At 37.3% G+C, this 18,101-nt stretch overlaps 1 protein-coding gene and 1 long non-coding RNA gene across 4 annotated transcripts in view; one reads left to right on the forward strand and one right to left on the reverse strand.

Moving 5' to 3' along the window:
* The window catches only part of LOC137048837 (uncharacterized), an 82,985-nt gene extending 65,999 nt beyond the window's left edge, over positions 1–16,986 (forward strand). The window contains exon 6 of one of the 2 annotated variants that reach the window (XR_010899521.1): positions 15,784–16,986. This is a non-coding gene — a long non-coding RNA (uncharacterized lncRNA). Of the gene's footprint in view, positions 1–12,492; positions 12,782–15,783 lie in introns of those variants that run through there. The other variant, XR_010899522.1, reaches the window with a different exon arrangement.
* tmem178bb (transmembrane protein 178Bb) overlaps positions 1–18,101 on the reverse strand; it is a 99,755-nt gene that overhangs the window by 74,340 nt on the left and 7,314 nt on the right. The window lies entirely within an intron of this gene.

Raw genomic sequence — 18,101 nt, forward strand, 5'->3', positions numbered from 1 at the left:
AGCAGCTGTAGCAAAAAGAATCTCTCTTAAGTGATTGAGGAGTTTTGTTGTTGGATGTAAGAGTGAACATAACAGTCTCCATGTACTCCTAACATCAAAGCCACTAAAGACTCAGTGGATTAGTTTTATTTTTAAAGGGAATGCGCAAATCATTTTACACCAGGCTGCTTTGTGAAAGAATTTCAATACAAAGGGACAATACAAAACACAGGTTTTGCTAAAAAGTTGGATCACCATTAACTGTTGGTGATCCAGCTTACAGTCTCCAGCGTGATACTGGATAGAGCAGTAATAAAGGTAAGAGTAACACCGCCCAAAAAGGCATAAGGTCTGTATATATTTGTCTCTGGTTAATAGTGAGAATCTGACCCTGATTTAAAGTTTATATATCCTTAAGTTCGTTTATTAGTCTTTTTCGGTTTTACTAGTACATTTTATTTAATATAAACCAGATGACTAATTTTATTTTGCTTTATTTAATATTCTCTCTCTCTTTAAAGGTATCCTCCCTAAATAGCTTCAATGTAGTTAGCTAGTTTTTGTTACTAACTTTGAGTGTAGCTAATTAAGGGTACCTTGACTATAGTGCTACTGTTAAATTAGGACACTTTGAAAGTCACTTCCCCAGTGCCGGGGGCCATATTTATGTGCATCAGGTGGCCATTCAGATCACGTACAGCTCCTCCTGGCAAAAGTGAAATGAGTTAAACAAAATCAATGGACTGTGTCCATCAGGGACCATCATCAAAATTTTGATCAACTTTCAAGTCTGTCCTCCTCCTAATTGTGTCCCCTGATTCTTTAGTCTGAACCAATGTGACTTAAATAGCGTTAATCAGGTTTGTAATGTATCGTTAGTGGAGTGAGGGACCTTGTCTGGTTTAAAGCCCAATCGCTGATTGATTCGGGGAAAAAAAGAACCAAATTGCTACCAACAAATGTCTTTTACATGCAAAATGTATGCAGCAAAACTCTTAATGGCCGTCCATAAATAATGTCCAGATTAGATAGGCAATTGTAATCTTTGATTGTTGATGATTATGGACTTGGCACTCAGAGGGAGAGTTTGCTCACAATACGCGAGAGGTTTCCTAATGTGTTTGTGTTTTGAGTGCCTTTGCAAAATGCACTTGATGAAAGCAAAACACACAATCAGACCAAATTAGCCTAGCACTGGCAGTCTGTCATTTCCGTTGGGCTCCACCTTAGATTGAGCAGAGCCTGTGAATTTTTGCAGATTTGATCCAAATCCATCCCGTTGAAAACAGTCATTGGGCTGCTTTCCGATTTCATCTGTGCTTTGATTTTTCTGAGTTTCCGCCTACGCTTCCTCTTGATTAAATTGTCAGATTTTTCATGTTTCCGAGAGCATTTTGTAAGCTGTAATTCTTGCAGTGAACCTCATTAACATTGTGCCTATCACAATCTGCCCTTGTTAGTTTTTGTTACGTGTCCTTGAACCTCTCTGTATTATATTAAAAGTCTGAATATATTGCTGCCGTCACAAGTGGTTGTGTGTCAGTGTTTATGTAAGTGTGTTTTGCGCTCATGTTCATGCATGGAGAGCAGCAGAGGCATTATAGAGAGCCCAGGGGAAAGGCAATTACCCAGAGGGCACCCTGCTGCAGCCAGTCTCTGAGCGATACAAGCCGCTAGACAGTTATCAGCTTCTCCCCTCATCACACCAGTGGAGAGAGAACCGCTACTGTAGCAGCCTGCAAAACTTCTCCACCTTCTCCAGAATTCTCTTGCATGTATCTCTCCTTTTTTCTCCCTGATTTCACAAGTAGATTTACAGCCGTCACAGCAGAGGTCAAACAGAAAGAACATAAAAATCAGTTTCTATATCTGATGCTACCCCTTGATCTTGATGAAAGTGTAATGAATATAGCTGTTGGTGGTTTTTGGTGTAGTGCTGAGATTTTGGAGATGGCAATGGGGGAACAGTTTAAAGGGGTGGTTGGATCCGATTTCACTTTTTTAACTTTAGTTAGTGTGTAATGTTGCTGCTTGAGCATAAACAATATCTACAAAGTTACAGCACTGAAAGTTCAACAGAAACGGAGATATTGTCTTGTAAAGTTATGGCAGTTTATTGCCTACAAAAACGGCCGGTTTGGACTACAACAAGCTTCTTTTCCGGGTTGGTGACTTCATAAACCCTTGCTATTAACGTTAACACTGCCCCCGGGAACAAGCAACAAAGTGGGCGAAGCCACGACGCAGTCACGGAAGAGAGAGCTGTTGCAGTAGGCTACAGTGTTGCAGACATGCCACAAACAAAGTTATTTTCACCTCAAGTGCACAACTTCTGTGTTTGGCCTTCCAACGCTGGACGCTGGACTTTGGGAGAAATGGTTACAATTAGTGTTTAATTCAGTTCCTGCTGATTACAATGTAAATGTAGCCATCTGTGCCTACATTTCATGGAAGACAGCTTCAAGAATCTTCACGAGTTCAATACTGGATTTGCTCAAAGGCTCATACTAAAAGATGAAGCAGTTCCCACATTAAAGGCAGAAGCTGCTGTTTATGGGCCTAAACCTACGTATAAGTACATGTCTTTTAAATGTGTAGTGTGTGTTTTGGTTGCATCAAGACCAACGTGGGCTAGGCTACGCTAGACAGTTAACTAAATTGTTTCATACTTCTCCAACAAACGGCCACAAACACCAACAAATATGTAATCACACCTGCGAACATCGTTTATTTATATAAAATATATTATATAAACAAGTTGTTCATGCTACAAATAAGACAATACCTTTACAAACAAGCTACTACTCAATCGTTTATTCGGATACAGTAAAACTTTAACCAGATTATGAAAAGATAACTAACAGCAGTGACAGTGACACTACAAAATTACTTGAAATATGAAAATGCCTACCATTCACTAACGTCCATTAAAAGCCTTCGTGCACAGGTTCTGCTTGACCTTCATTCCCACTATCTGGGTCTGATTCGGGCTCAAATTAGTATGGCAATATTGACGCCATTATTTACAACGCAGATGTGACTTCTGCCCGTTATGGTAAGGGATGTGGAGTTTCCGGACAATCTGTGCTTGAAACTTCAGCCAATAAAAATACATGAAACTACATTTGACCATCTAACCAATCTAAGACCATTGCGTGTTTTGGAGGGATGGGCTTCATAGAAGCAGGAAGCAAACGAGCCATTCAAAGGAGAATAAAGGTAAAAATTAATAAAAATAAAGTGTTTTTAAAAAAATAAAAAGTATTAAGACATGTTATACTGCGCCCCATAAACACAACCAACCCTAGAAAAACACCATGGAACCACTCCTTTAAATACTGCTGAGAGTCAATGACACTAGTAGACTTCAGAGGCACATTCAGACTAAAATTACAACTAAGTTAGGAACCTGGGTGTGCTCTTTGATACCAATATTTCATTTGAAATCGACATTTTTAGCACCTACAAAACCGCATTCTTCCATATTTAAAATATATCTTACATTATTTTTAATGTTTCAACATATGCTGACAATAACAAATGCAGAACAGTTAGCTCAAGCGTTCATGACCTGAAGGCTAGATTATTGTAAAACTCTACTGGGTGGTTGCTCTGCACGCTTAGTAAACAAACTTTACTAGAACCAGCAAGTATTAGCCTGGTTCTCTCAACACTGAATTGGCTCCCTATATACATTATAAAATCTTGCTAATTACTTACAAATCATTAAATGGTTTAGCTTCCCAGTACTTGAGAGAGCTGTTAATGCATTATATAGTTTTATTGCGTTTCCGCAATATATTTATCCACATTTTTTGCGGTCTCAAAATTCTGGCCAGTTTATAATACAAATAATATCAACTGCAGGTGGTAAATTATTTTCCTATTTACAACCTAAAACATCTTTTTAACCTGGCATACACAGAAAATTATTAATTTCTATTATTCAAATCAGTTAAATTGTTAGGCATAGGCATATTATCTTTTGTAACAATATAAACTATCATTCAAAAGTTTTGAAAGGAATTAAAGGGGTCATGAACTGGCTTTTTAATTTTTATTCTGTTGTCTGAGGTCAACTTACAATGTTCCCATGGTGTTTACATTGAAAAACATCATAATGACTAAGTAATAGGCTATTTTCCACCCTGGTTTAGTTTTTATGGGCGTGGCACATTGAAGACTTGGGAGTAAACACTCACTGCTATGATTGGTAGTTTTGCATATTATAAATAAGCTTCGGCCCCCTTACATGTGAGGAATTGTTAAACAAAAACAAAACTTCCAATGTGGAGAAACGGCAACCATAATGATTCGCCCACAGGGCTTGCAAACTGTCTTTATCAAACAAACAAAATGATTTATCTGTCATCCACCCGCAATTCATTGGAATGTTTATTACTTGGCATGTCCGATCGGTGGATATAACCACGGACCGTGCATAACTAACACACACATTCTCACACACACAAAAGCCAAGTACTACGTGCATCAGGAAAACTTCCCATCAGACAAATCAGCATTTTCAAAACTTTTGAGATTGTATTTTGTGTTTTTTTAATTGCAGCACAATGAACCAACAACACCTCAAATACAAAGCCTGTGACAGCGTGGTAAGTTATGTTTAGTTAGACACATAAAAAATTCAGTAGATATCAAACATAACAATGCAATACTCTCCCATAATTGTGCATCATTCCTATCAGATCCAGAAGGCACAGTATAGTTGTTGTTGTTTTTTATCTCACCCATGTTTGCAGCTCTGAAACTCGAGGATATTTGTATATATTATGATGACCTTTTATATCAAAATCTCAAGGGAAAGTTAATTTCTCAATTCATGACCCCTTTAAATAAAATTTCTATAAAGTGATAGTAAAGATTTATATTGTTAGAAAGTATTTCTATTTTGAATAAATGCTGTTCTTTTCAAGTTCTTAGTCATCAATGAATCCTGAGAAAAGTATCAAAGGTTTCACAAAAATATCACATTGGATGTTTTCATATGCTATTGAGAATTGCATGTCTGGTATTTGTTGTTAAAAGGTAACATAGATAATTTGGATTATGTGATGTGCTTATGGCTGCAAGCAGCAATAATATCCCTAAGGTGTTCACTGCAGGTTGATTGACAGCCTTTAAATAAGCAGTGATGAGGAGACTGTTGGCCCCCTGAGACTTCCGTTTTAGGTGTGTGGATGTCACTGGTTGCCCTTCTCGCGAACTTCGTCATCGTATATTCAATTATGTATCAGCTGGAGACCCGCAGAGCAAATGAGAAAGAGAGTGAGGGCACCATTTTCACTCATAATGAGGCAACAGAAAGGCGTGTGTATGTGTGCTGTATACGTGTGTGCAAACACAAACATTTGAGCAATACTTTTACCAAATACAGTAACCTGGCAAAAGACAAGAGCCACGTTTACATGCACACTTTTTTGTCATTCCGATTAAAATAATTTAGATTGAAAGATTCAGTGGACTGTTTACATGAGACGTTATCTAAACCAATCTGGGGTTTACATGTGCTGACTTTCAATCGCAGTCATCACAGAGCAGTTTGTCTGGCGCATCAGAAATGTCGACGCTGTCCTCTACAGCAGCTGGAATGTGTTCAAGGATGCCATAGCAACTCTCAACGGCCACCAGGACTTATAAGGTTTTATAAAAGCTATTTATTTGTTGTAAAGTGTAATAATCATTTCTTCTGTCAGGTGCAGTTGAAGTAAAAAGTGCCTTGTACAAACGCTGTCAAGATGAGAGGGTGTAGACAGCTATGTCTGTGGCATTATGCCAACATTATCTTCATAACTTCTTAAGAAATAAAAAGTTTACCCCTCAGAAAAATGAACTTTCCTCTCAACATTATAGCCTGCGTGTGAGCGCGGCATGCAGGGAGTGGTGAAGGCATGCGCTGTGTATCATGTCATATAAGGATGCACACTCAAAAGTAATAATTTTTTCGTTTGATCGGTTCATAATAATAATAATAATAACAGATTTTATTTATAACGCAGTCATTCCGAAGAATCTCAAAGTGCAAAAAGGAAAAAGGTTTCATGAAAAGGTTTATCCCACCCCCCTCAAACGGATCACAATTTCATTCGGTTTGGGCATTTTTAATCCGATTGAGGTGTTTATATGGAGCATTTTCATTCGGATTGGACTTTTAAACCGATTACAGTGCTCCATGTAAACGCACCTAATGAGGTAAACATTACATTTCGTAAGTTTTTTTAAAAGTTTTTTTTTTTGCAAAAATAGATTGTTTAAGATGTTATTAAGCTTTTTAAACAATGTGTTGCTCGGTGTAGGTGAAGTATATTAATTGTATCTATATTTTTAAATTACACTATAAAAAAATGATATGATCAGTAAGTTATGACAACATATGTTTAAGTCATCAAAATAACTTTTATACATTCAACTCATTTTTTAAAGTCAGATTAATGTAATTTTTTATGTAATGTATGTTGATTGTACATTTAAGGTAGAGACTTTAAATCTTACAGTGTATATTTAAACTTTTATTTTAAATGATTTTATGATTCTATATTTTCTATTTTTGGTATGGTGCTTGCCTGTGCAAACTCTCATCCACAATCTGAATGTGTTGTAGCTGGTTGTCAGGGTGTTTCTATGCAGGTCAGGTGTTCTAAGCCGTTTAATAGATAAAGAGCCCACCTACACGAAGATACTCTAATAGTTAAAATTAGGGGGTTTATAAAAATCAATAACCCCAAGTTTGAGCAAGCACCATAAACGAAGGAAATCCACCTCCATTTACGGATTTTAGTGTATAGCGGACAGATGGAGCAGGAGGTTTGCCCTCATAAGCGGAGGAGAATCGAGCACCTAGCAACAGCAGCATGACCGCCTGTCTACAGCCCAGTAAGTTAATGGCAGTTCCCTGAGGCGAGAGAGAATTCCATCTCCCTAATCCAAGCACTGTTGTTTTCCTCCTCCATCTCTCCAGGTAAAAAAGGAAACATAATGCTGTGCTCTTGATTTTTATTTCGTCCACACCTTCTACGATCCTCAAACTCTGCACAAACATCTATCTACCTTTGCCGCATACGTTGTGGTGTAATTTGTCATGCCAATATCGATCCTCTGCTGTTTTCTTGTTCTTTGCTTGTCAGTTTGCCCTCTGGACAGCAGACCTTTGGGAATGTGAAAAAAAGGTGGATGTTCAGAGTTTCACATCCGTAAGTCGTCCGCTCATCGCCTGAGGCTTTCCATCTGATAAAGGTGTGCCGAAACATCAACTCCCCACGGACTCTCTCCTGTTTCAGAAGTTTCATCACATATTTGTTGCTACCCTCTGTCTGGACACATAGACATTTTTACAGAACCAAGAAATTATCGTGTGAGTCCTTCTAAAACTTGGCCACTATCCACATTATTTTCAGGTAAGAACAGTTTTATGGCCATATGTCATTTTTAATGTGTCAGGCTTCCGGTGTCATTCGCTTAAAGTTATTGTTAGCTGTACGAAACAGCTCGTTATTCTGCTTGATATTGCAAACTGCTATTTCTTTACATATTACATTAATGTATTGTCTTGTCTCTTGTAGCAAACAGTTTTATAGTTTACAGCACCTTGATATTATTTGATTATTATTATTTTTTATCTTTAAAATGTTTGTTGAGGGTTTTGCACCAACAATTGCACTATTAATATAATATAATATAATATAATATAATATAATATAATTAATATAATATAATATAATATAATATAATATAATATAATATAATATAATATAATATAATTAATATAATATAATATAATATTAGGCCTATATTATATATTATATAAACATTTCAAAAGGGCTATTCTCTTTTTTAAGAAGTATAAACAAAAACATTGCCAAAATGGCTTATAATAATAATGTTGGTATTATATTATACTATATTAATTATATTATATTAATGACTTTTTGGAATTTTCAGAAGTCATAGCTACTTTTGAAAAGTCATCAATGGGGAAAATGCTTTTTCCCCCTAAGTGGTGTTTTTATGTCATCTAGCAATCTAGCTAAATTTTGACCCTGTATAAAAGGTTTAACTGAATTCCCGCTCTTTATATTCGCACGTCTTGATTTCAGACAGCACTGGAGAAGAAACTGGGTGCTTCATTTAGATACTAGTGTTAGATTACACCACTAATGCAGTCAGTCGATATAATTTCTCACACATTTTTGCTTAATAATGTTGATATGATAATGTCTAATACATGACACAGTCACTTTTGGCCTGGGAGGGTGGATATCAGAGGCTGACAACAACCTGATTTTTAAGGCTTATTTGAGTTACAATCGCAAAGAGCTTTGGAGACCGGATTCTCTCTGCTTTGCTTAGAAGATCAAAGTCCCTCTGATCCTTAATAGGTAGCTATCAGGCGCTTGCTCGCATTTAAGGGGGGTACATGGCGTGGTCTTGGCCACATTCTTCTATAAGGAAGCTTGAAATGCTAATGCTGCTATCGCTAATGCATCAAAAAGAAACGGAAGAAAGCTGGCTTTCGTTATCCAGCTTCCTGGTGTTGATTACATGGGCCTTTTCAGACAGTGAGGAGAGAAGCTTAAATGCACCCGAGTGAATAGTAGACGGGTTGGTGAGCTTGCCCTCTGTTGATTTTTTTATGCTTTGACATGGAGCTAAAAGGTCTATTGCAAATTCCAGGCTTAATATGGAATGCAGGATGTCATCTATAATATAGGAAAAACAACTGAATTCTTATAATAGCAAATGGCTAACATTGTTTAAACCTGAAACTGCATCCGGCATTTAACTTCTGTAATGTGATATATTTCAAGTACAAAAGAAAAAATGTAAGGCAGGATTTTATCCATTTGGAAATAACTGGATCATGAAAAGTGGCCATTCCATATCAGAATTAAGTGCCCAATGCAAGTTTGCAGTCAGTTGTTGAAAACATAATTTTTGTCCCAGGAATCAGGTTATACTTTTCTGACTCTCTATCAGGGCCGTAACCACCACTGACATTGAGGGGGACAAGCCCCCCTGAATAATTAGAACTGGTCAAATCCCCCCACCCCACCACCACCCATATTTCATATTGTTGATGCTGCTCTGTAACTTAACATACTCCATAACATACTGCTCTGTTTGTTGCTAGGATGAGAAAAGTAAAATGTCACATTTTTAGGTTGGTCTGCCTCAGAAGTCTACCAGCACTCGTCACTGTCAGAATTAGTGAGATGGCCAATCAAATCAAAGAAGGCGGGGCTTACTGTTAGTACAAATTCCAATGCAACACTTTAGTTATAGCAGTGAAAGAGTGCATCGTAATAGCTAAGTAACTAAACATTTAATATTTGACAACTGTTTTACAATAAAAACGTTCACCGGCCAACAGGAATATCAATAAGTAATGCGAACTACTTGACATTTTTTAATGAAATTTCACCATTTTGAATTGAAAATATGATGAAAATAATAGTGAATGTGTGCATATTTTATTTTACATATTTACTTCACAACTACAATAGAACTTTTACCATTCTTGTTCCTTTTTCTTTATTCCTTTTCCTTAAATCCCTTTTAATCCTTTAATACTTTAATTCCTTTAAATAACCCAACATGACCCTCTCTCCACACGCAAAAAAACCCAATAACTTTGTTCCCCCCAGTATCTAAGACATGGTTACGGCCTTGCTCTCTATCTGTTTGGAATCGAGTTTGGGATTTGGATGTGAAGGTTAAAGATCAAGTTATCAAAATAATACATATAATAATGGCATATTAACATTACCCAGTATGAAATTAAGTAAGATTCTGAAAAAGCTGTATTACCTACAAAAGCAGCATAAAACCTATTGGTTAACATTAATCACATAGCTAAAGTGACTTCAGCTGAAAGAAAGTTGTTTAAGAGGCAGGGCAAGTTATTAGATTTTGATTAAATGTTACAAAGGCAAAAAAAAATCTTTTGAATAACATGAAATGATGAATACTGCACTAGACCAGGAACATGAGTCGAGAAAGTAAACAGGGTCAATTCTGATTTTCTGTTGACTTCAAAGAGAGAGCTGATAATTACAAAACTCAAAGTTGTATGGATGCATTTATCAAGTGCCTTACTACAGCACCAGATGCTGCAGTGGCGGAAAGAGCGTGAAAATGTGCTTACAAAGTCAAAACGAAAAGTAAATGAAGTATAAAGGGATGTTTTAACAGTGACATGGGTGAAAAAGGTTTGAGCTCAATTTTGTCAACACAGCATATTAATTTGTCTAGGGCGATTTCCCACCTCGCTTCATTCTAACAACTTTTGAGCGTGCGGTGATACAATAACTATAAAGAGGCAGTCGTGGATGGAGGGTGTTTTTCTGAATGACTTGTAGATTTCATATCACAGTAAGGATAGGTCATTCATTGGTTGTTGGACAGCTAGTCAACTATCGATTATTTAAGCAGCATGTTGTGCTTTATCCAAGTAAAATCTTCTCAAAGAAGTTGATCAAAATTCACACACACTGCTGTGTTATATCTGTATATTCACAGTAGTACATGGGTGAAACTCACAAAAACATGTCTTGATCACATTTCATCATTACAATTTTTTTATTATATTTTGGATTAGCACAATGAACCCTAACCCATTAAAAATAATAATAGTAATTTGACATGATTGTGGTGACAGTTGCACACATTCTCTCCACAAATTATCTTTAACGTAATGTCTAATATTTTTATATTATATAATAATATATTATATAATTCTTCTCAATGATACAAGATATTGTAACATGACATTGCATTGCATTTAATAAAACAGATTTAGAAATTGCATCAAAAGTGCTATAATACTTTGTTTTTTTTCCCCATTTAAATAAGCATTAAAGGGTTAGTTCACCCAAAAAAGAAATTGATGTCATTAAAGACTCACCTAATGTCCTTCCACACCCTTAAGACCTCTGTTCATCTTTATAAAACAGTTTAAGATATTTTATATTTAGTCCGAGAGCGTATGGAAGTGTATGCACACTATACTGTCCATGTCAAGAAAGGGAATAAAAACATCATCAAAAATAGTCCATATGTGATATCAGTGGGTTAATTAGAATCGCTTGAAGCATCGAAAATAAAAAAAAATGTAATCCTTAAATAAAGATGCAAATGGCTGTGAATCAGCTTATTGATTCATGATTCGGATCGCGTGTCAAACTGCCAAACTGCTGAAATCACGCGACATCCGTGTTTTTGTTATTTTTGAACCAAAATGTATTTTCGATGTTTCAAGAGATTCTAATGAACTAACTGATGTCACATATGTACTACTTTGATGATGTTTTATTCCCTTTCTGGACATGGACAGTATAGTGTGCATACACTTGCATACGCTCTCGGACTAAATATAAAATATCTTAATCTGTGTTCCGAAGATGAATGAAAGGTCTTACGGGTGTGGAACGACATTAGGGGGAGTCATTAATGACATACATTTAATTTTGGGGTGAACTAACCCTTTAAAGCAAAAAAACATAGTGCATGCATATTTGTATAGTATATTTTTTGTATATACAGTAAGTGTGTGTGTGTGTGTGTGTGTGTGTGTGTGTGTGTGTGTGTGTGTGTGTGTGTGTGTGTGTGTGTGTGTGTGTGTGTGTGTGTGTGTGTGTGTGTTTCATGAAATACATTTTGGTTATGAGAATTTTTGGTCGTAAAATGTATTTTATTGTCACAGAAAAATTGTCACACTGCACAAACAAATCATAATGGGCATTAAATAGGCTTCATTTTCTTTAAGCAAAACATTATATATATTTTTTTTACTTTGAGGTGAAACTTGACCCAGACATGTTCTTGACAGGTTTCATAAGATTCACCCACACAGTAAAAACGCAGTAGGTGAAACATTTTTGACAGTAGTTGGCGGTATGACTTTCCCTTTCTGATGTAATGCACTGATAGTGCAAGAATCAAACTCATGTATTCAGGTAGATGTTTGGCCTTTTCGTGGGGAAAAGTAAACACACACACACACTCACACACGTCTTTCCCTGTCTCTCCAGGCCCATTCTGCAAATACCAAAGCAATTAGAAAGAAAGAAAAAACGCAAGCGCTTGCATCAGAGAGCAGAATAGCATTTGTCAGGTGTCCTCACGTTGCCACGACAACAGAAGCAAGAGAATTATTCCACACATCTTGACAGATGACGTCACTCAGCCTTCTGCTTGTGCCTTATCTGTCGGCCTCAGTGAGGAAAGAAAAACAAACTGCCTCCATCCGTCACTCACAGCGTAACACACCTTAACATGGCTCACGCGGTCCGCAGGGCAAGCTGAGACACCTCGCACGCCCTTTACACGCTCGGCCCAAGAGGCAGAGCAGCTGTGCGATTCCTCCGCGTGCCATAATTCTTGCTTTGTTGGCTTCCTGAAAGCTCTCATTCAACGAGGCAGCTGCGGTGGACGTGGTTCTCATTAGAATCGGCCTGCTCTCTCCCACAGTGCTTTTAACAAGCGTCTTGTCTTTCTCAGGCCTGAATGGATTGCTGATTGGTGTCATTGCACCATGAGCTGAACCTAACTGAAGTCCAGCCCTTCTGATGAACCATTGATCAAACGAGAGGATGTGAGAGAGAGGAAGGGCTTATACATCAGAGATCAGGTCTGGATTCCAGCTTTCGCTCAATCGACCCTATTTAGACTCATAGCCAATAACAGGAAGTAAAGACTGAGCAGAGCAAAAACACTTTCTTAATTGGTATTTTTATCTGCACGTCCGTAAAACAAGATACACTACTTACTGGAAGATTACTGGAGAACTGCAAAAGATATTAACCTTATTTAAATGCACATTAATATGTAAATTTAGAGAATTTGTTTTTGTTGTTTTTGCAGTTTATACACGACTGTTATGGTTTTATATTGTTTTAGCACAAGTTTGTGCTTAAAATACTTTGCCAGCGGGGTTAGAAATATCAATCAAGATTCTTTGAAAACAAACAACAAATCTTATTAATAATCCTATTATTTTTACAAGTTTTGCTTCTCAAGCATATTTGTCTTGTTTTAATGATGTTTTGAGGGACATTTTCACTGGTAAATAAAACACTTAAGAAAATGATGATGATAAATTGTGTGCACATAGAGATAAGAGATTACTTAGTTGTCTCTGCATAATAAGTTAGAACATGAATACACAATTAACTGACTTATTAGTGTAACTTCACAAGTGTTTGCTGTTATTCTGATTGGTAGAGATGTTAAAGGTAACAGTAATTTTATATAACAAGTCGATGCTAATATTTTTTCTACAGCATCACCTGCAGATGTCTATTATGGCTTTAATATTATTATTAAATTAATGTATGGGGGGGGGGTAGAATCGCTCCTCTTATTTTTCTTATTACTCAATGGTAACTTGAGTAATTACTTGAAACAATACTTTTATAATAATTTTTTTATTAAATAAATATTTTACTTTTTAAAAATAGGGTATGTTCGATAGCATATTCTTTAGCTGTGGTTTTAATGATAGAATGATACAAATAGTATTGGTATCAACAACTGAAATGGCCTCTTGACAACTCAACTGCTAGGTAGGTTAAGGTGCAGGCTACCATAGCTTTCTTTGTCATTTACCTATTGCATTGCCATGGTATGGTTTCATTCCATTTAAAGGGGCGATGAATTGAGAAATCAACTTTCCCTTGAGCTTTTGATATATAAAAGGTCATGGTAGCATAAGAATATCCTCTAAGTTTCAGAGCTGAAAACATCCTTGTTAGTCAAAGAAAAGCTTTTCTAGACAGCTGGCTCACGTATGGGCCATGTATGGGCCATGCTCGCAAAGCCCGGCAGGCTGATGAAACTCATAATATGCTGTTCTTGATCTGTTGTCTCTCGAGTCTTGACTTGACATTTGAAGGGCGGTGCGGGTGTGTGTGTGTGTGTGTGTGTGTGTGTGTGTGTGTGTGTGTGTGTGTGTGTGTGTGTGTGTGTGAGAGAGCCTGTTTATGTGGTTTATGAGGACACAAATTTGTATAACTACATGGGTATTACACTGGTATTACTCTATAAATGTGGTTTATGAGGACATATCAAATGTCCTCATAATTCAAATGGCCTTAAAAACATACTAAATGATGTTTTTTTGAGAAAGTATAAATGCAGAATGTTTCCTGTGATGGGTAGGTTTAGGGGCAGGGGCAGTGTAGGGGGATAGAAAATATGGTTTGTACAGTATTAAATCCATTACGCCTATGGAGAGTCCCTGTAAACCACATAGACCAACATGTGTGTTTGTGTGTGTGTGTGTGTGTGTGTGTGTGTGTGTGTGTGTGTGTGTGTGTGTGTGTGTGTGTGTGTGTGTGTGTGTGTGTGTGTGTGTGTGTGTGTGTGTGCGCGTGCACCCGCGCGGTTCGCACTTATATCGACCAATCTTCCGGGCTATGTGTAATATAAAAATAATAAACCAACCAATAGTGGGTTGATAAGAGATGAATCATTGTAAAAAATTAATGTAAAAATATATGTTTATTATGTGTAATAAATAAATGTTAATAAATAATAAATATATAAATAATAAATAAATAATTAATAATAAATAAATGTTTATTAAGTTAAATGTAAAAATAAATGTTTATTATTATTATTATTATTATTGTTGTTGTTGTTGTGTTTGTTTGATAAAACGTTTACGAGCCCTGTGGTCGAGAGAATCATTCTGGTTGCCGCTTCTCCCTCAATCTCTCCTCTCTCATGTGAACTCCTGACAGGAGAGCTTAAGCTCATTAGATATGCAAATCTTATCCAATCCTAGCCGTGGGCGTTTACTTCCAAGTCTCCAGTGCGTCACGCCCATCAAAACCCAGCGTTCAGGAGAGAGCCTCCAAACCAGTGTAGAAAATAGCCTATTACTTATTAGTTATGATGTTTTTGAATGTAAAAACCACACAAACGTCATTAGTTGACCTCAGACAACAGTATTAAAATTTCTTAAAAAGCCAGTTCATGACACCTTTAAATCGCCAAATAGACAAAAATATTATTTGCATTTTAATTTTCATATTGTATATCTAAATGCATGAGATTGGCCCAGACATTTTCAGGTTTTAAACGGCACCAAGGCTTTTTACTTTGGCATTGACCCTCTCATACTGAGTGAAGATCATCCGGTGTTTATCACACTCTCCCAAATTCAATGACAAACTAATGAGCAACTGAAAGGATCAATGTCTGTCTCACCATTTCAAATGCATTACTTGTCTTATGGCTCAGCTTACAAAGATTCCCTATGATTGATCTGCTCCAAAAGAACATTTCCAACAGACAGAAAATCCAACACTAGCAACTAAACACCACAGAGATGCCATGATTTGGGGGTGAAATAGCAGGAGAAAGTGTTTGAGAAAAAATTGAGCCGTTCTTGATGATTTCTGTAAAAGGAAACTCCAAATGCGGTGGTGGGCGTGAATGAGAAGAGAGTAAAACACATCTTTTTGGTCATTCTTTTACCTCATTCCATCCTTCACTTCACTGCAGTGTACAATCCTTTAGTGGTGAAATCATCAGCACTCCATTTTCAGGAGACTAATCTCCGTGCCAGAATATAAATTGGGCTGCAAGAAGGAGGGAGACGAATCAAAACGAGGGGGGAGGGGCGAGGGAAGACAGAGTGTCATTTCCTCTTGACTAACAGCCCTCGCTGTCTATTCTTTATCCCACCACTTCTGCTTGTAATTGCACAAAGCAGTAGCATTCATCTGACTGGACGTTTTACCAACAGTTCCACTGCAGTTCTCACATCTGTTCTCTGTCTTTCAGGTGCAGCATTACTACTGGTATTTCTTCAGCGTCTCAGCTGCCTCCAACCATCCTCCTCCACTTCCCTGCGTGGCAACCCCCACGCCTCCGCTTTGTTCACCTCGCAGGGCTGATTGTGAGAAGGAGACCTGTGCCAGGCTTCATCAGGGAAAACAGAAAGACAAACAACAAGGCTCACAATGACTTGAGGTCGCGCAACATTCAGCGATATCAATTCTGCGGTGTGGCGCCACATGAAACGGCCACATTTATCAGTCCGTGGAAACGCAGACGGCTGTCAGCTGAATATTAGCAGCAGGGCTTGTGCTTTCTAGCATTCAGGGACAAATTATAACAGCCCTACAGCAATGTGACAAGAAAATAATGATACGTTTTAATTAGGAAGAAGTATTCCGGTGGCTTATTTCCAGACTGATTTCCAGGCACGGTTGTAAAATTACAAATTTATCGAGGATTTTTTTAAAGTCGGGCTAAAGTGACATTCATAAATCATTTTACTTCCATAATGTGACATTATCGGGTGAATTTGTTGTTTTTTTAATCAGAAAATGAGGATTGAGTAGGCATTATATAGCAACATATTGATGGATTCATGGAGGATAGAGGGTTTCAAAACAAAAACAAAAGGACTTGGTGTCATCAACCGAAGAGGAAAGTCATTTCAGAGGTTTTGGTAAAAGACAAACATTTTTTTCTGTTGAATAATGTGCTCCGTTGGACTGCATAATAGGACCAGGAATGTGAATTAAGAGACCGAATCCACAAGTCTGAATCCCTTTTTGCTAGTTTAAAGATGGAAAAAACGGTTGGGTGCCAGGCACATGGTTCAAAAGGGTTGTCTCTAGTCTCTTAATGAGTCATGGGTGTATTTTGAGCATAACGTCTGATAAACCAATCAGCATCCATCTCCCATTCCCTTTAAAAGCCAGTTGTGCTTGCACCATGGGGATTCGCTATTTAAATGGTGGAATTTACGAGTGAAAATACTGAACACTTATCCAGAGAAAAATACTTTTATTTTAAATATTTGGCATGTTTGTGTGCTGCTGGCATGTTTGTGTGCTGCTGCTGTGTGTAATAAGCAGAGTGTTATTAACCTATTAAAAAAAAACCATTCAATAATAAAAACATGTTAAAAAATAACTTGAAAACTTAAGGCACGGTTTTCAACTAAAAAACTGCCTTTTGACCGTTTTTATTTTTTTTAAATAGTTATCGTCTCCTTGTAAACTACACAAACACAAATTGCGCTGATGTCATGCACATGCGTCTTACATGTTCAGTATATAGGCGTATCTTTTCTTTACAAAGAATCATAGTCAGTTAGTGCCCTAGCAACGTCTGTATGGGAAACCTTTTTAAAATGCAAACAACAAACCTTTCCTTTTTAGTACATTATTGTTGTGAAAGCTACACTATGTAATTTTTCTGTCCACTAGAGGGCGCCTATTTAAAACTAGAGGGCGTAGTTTGATGACGGCAAGTTTGAACGCAAGAGTCTTGGGATGTGGTCTTTACCTCACAGCCGGTGGAAAAGAATCGGGCTAGGACTCGGGCAGAAATCATGTTCATGGATGTGGTTATTAACGTTACTGTAGTATGAAGCAGAGCAGGACCGAGTGTTGAGTGAGCTGAGAAAGGCCACTGGAGCGATTGTTAAGCAACACATGCCTCTCAAGCAGCGGGACTTTTATTATGGCGGGACACAGTCGCGGACGCCACTTCTGCTTTTCCGGTCATGAGTATGAGGTAACGCAGCTCTGTTTATCACATTAAATACATTTGTGATTAATATGATGTTATGACATTACTCTGTGAGTTCGCTCAGCGGCTGCTGTGACGCTTATTACACATGAATGAAGAGTCAAGTGCTTCTGCTAAAATAAAACCAGAAACGGAGGATAACGCAGATATGATGCAATTTACAGGCGACTTCCTCAGACGTCCCAGTTCCTTAGTTAAAATAGCAATTTTCTCACAATTTACAAATAGTTGGAAACATTTGGGATATTGTAAGAACTCAACTGAACAAAATATAGAACACTGGCCTGGTAGTTTTTGGATATTTTACTGCAAAAATACTACAAAGTGCACCTTTAAATTATATTTCCGACGCACTGTCCGTCAAGTTGTTCTGATTAGTGCACACACACACACTCAAATCACATGCTAAATCATTGAAGCACCATGTGATATCTCCCCGGTCGGAGAGCTTTCATGGTGTGATGAAAACGTCGATATTTGCCGTTGTAGTAGCCAATGATCACATTAGCATAATTTCAAACAGGAGGCGAAAAGTGATATAACTCAAGCTGTTA

Source organism: Pseudorasbora parva, chromosome 20, assembly GCF_024679245.1.
Source record: "Pseudorasbora parva isolate DD20220531a chromosome 20, ASM2467924v1, whole genome shotgun sequence".
Lineage (NCBI taxonomy): Eukaryota > Metazoa > Chordata > Actinopteri > Cypriniformes > Gobionidae > Pseudorasbora > Pseudorasbora parva.